A 2,199-nucleotide genomic window follows, 5' to 3' on the forward strand; every position below is an offset into this window, starting at 1 on the left:
ATTTGATAGATCTAAAATACACATCCAGGGGCTGGGGAGGTGGCTCAGTAGAATAAGCACTTGCCTGGCAAGCGCAAAGATCTGAGTTCAATCCCCGGTTCCGGAAAAAAATAAATAAATAAATAAAAAATAAAATACACATCCAGGCAATAAGACTAAATATAAATGAAATAAAAAATTCAATTAAAGGGAAATATCAGGATGAATTTTAAAAACTGGAATGTGTCTGTGGCCAGAAAAAAGGTGGGAGAAGAGAATCCTGAAAAGTCAAAGTGAGCTGGAGCAGCCAGAGGACCTGAAGAATAAGCAGAAAATCCTTTGAAAGCAAGGCTGATTCTTCCAGTAGTAGAGGGCAAAGTTCCAGTCACAGCACTGAGAAGTGATCAGCTGAAGGAGCTGTAGACCTCCCAACAAAGCCTACAAAGATCTCCAAGGTTGGATTTGCCGTAGGTAGTCGGACAACAAAGAAAGCATCAGCTATATTCACCCAACTTGGATCAAGTAAGCCTAAAGAAACTGTTCCAACTCTTGCTCCAAAAACCCTTTCAGTAGCAGCAGCTATTAATGAAGGTGAAGACAGTGAACCAGAGGAAATGCCTGCAGAAGCAAAGATGAGGATGAAGAATACTGGAAGGGATACACCAACATCAGCTAGACCAAACTCAGTAAAGGAAAGCATGGGTTTTCTGATAACCAGAACCTATGGGAATGAACTATAGAATCTCATCTTGGAAATGTCTATGACCAAGATAATTACCTGATGTGGTTTGAATTAGGGTATGGGGTGGGTGTAAAGTTAAAAGAAACATTCTTTTTTTAAAGAATGGTATAACATTATCTTTGGAACCGTTTTTGCTTTTGCTCTTTCATTTCTGTTTTTAAGATTGAGTAGTACACTAATAAGTGAGAGTTTGAAATTAGAGGTAATCTATGTTTTATATACAGATGTCAAGACATTTGCTAATTTTGTATTTTTCATGTGATTAGTTTCCAAAGTTTACAGATAATAAAAGAAATCAGAAATGGTACTTTTTTAAGAATTGCATATTTTTTTAGACCCAACCATTAGCACATTAAGAGGGAGGCAGAAAGTTAACTCCCTCACTCCTGAAACTGCTCCCAAGAACAGCCTTAGAGAAAAGACGAGGGTGTTGTATCAGAGAGAAAACATTGCTTGGCTATTGACTGGAAATAAACACAGATGAAATTAAACAGCACTTTTTACATTTAGGACAGCAATGTGTAATGCTAAAAACATGATTTAAATACTTCTCATTTTGGTCTTCTAAATGTGTACCATTTCTCTCTCTCTCTCTCTCTCTCTCTCTCTCTCTCTCTCTCTCTCTCTCATTTTTTATTTATTTATTTTTTTGGTAGAACCAGGGATTGAACTCAAGCCCCTGTGCTTAGCAGGGAAGCACTGTGTACCATTTCTAATGCCATATCAATTAATAATATACTCTCTTTAAAGTAAATTGTTTTAAAAGGTAATAAAAGAAAATAAGAGAAAAAAATTTAAGATTTCTTGAAAACGTGGTAATATTGAGTCATAACTATATCTGTTAATCTCAGCAACAGATTTGATGATAAAATTATATACTATATCAATCACTGTTAATCAGCTATTCTAGTTTTGAAAATCTGGAATGTATGCATTGTTATATGTTTCCTTGTTTCTGTGCTTTTGTTTTTCTTGCTCTTGTTTTTATTCTAGAAAACTATTTTAAAAATTAAAAAATAAAAACTGGCATGTTGCTCACAAGTGAATTGTTATATGTTATAACACAAAAAAAGAATATAAGATAATTAAAAAAGATGTTGCATGCAAGTTCTAACTTAAAGAGAGTTGGAACCTCTATATTAATATCACACAGAGATCAACTCAAGAAGAATGTTAAGAAGTAAAAAGAAGTTCATTATGTTAATAGCTTGAGAATCATATGCATCATTGGCATACTTGAGTTCAACACTAAAAGAATCCCATACCAGGTGTCCACAAATCTTTACTCTTCTACTTTGTGTTTTCTCTAGAATCTGGGAGGAACCATTTTCAGAGGGAGAGAGAGAGAGAGAGAGAGAGAGAGAGAGAGAGAGAGAGAGAGAGAGAGAGAGAGACAGAGAGACAGAGAGAGAGAACCTAGAAATATAGGGGAGTTAATGCTTCAACAAAGGAACATGGTACCTGGCAGATAAAATGTT

General features: G+C 35.1%; 1 pseudogene; it reads left to right on the forward strand.

Annotated features, from left to right (window-relative positions):
- Window positions 1–201: 201 nt before the first annotated feature.
- Window positions 202–820, forward strand: LOC101570220 (annotated as a pseudogene).
- The last annotated feature ends 1,379 nt before the right edge of the window (window positions 821–2,199 follow it).

Source organism: Octodon degus, unplaced genomic scaffold (assembly GCF_000260255.1).
Source record: "Octodon degus isolate 3935 unplaced genomic scaffold, OctDeg1.0 scaffold00024, whole genome shotgun sequence".
NCBI classification, from domain to species: domain Eukaryota; kingdom Metazoa; phylum Chordata; class Mammalia; order Rodentia; family Octodontidae; genus Octodon; species Octodon degus.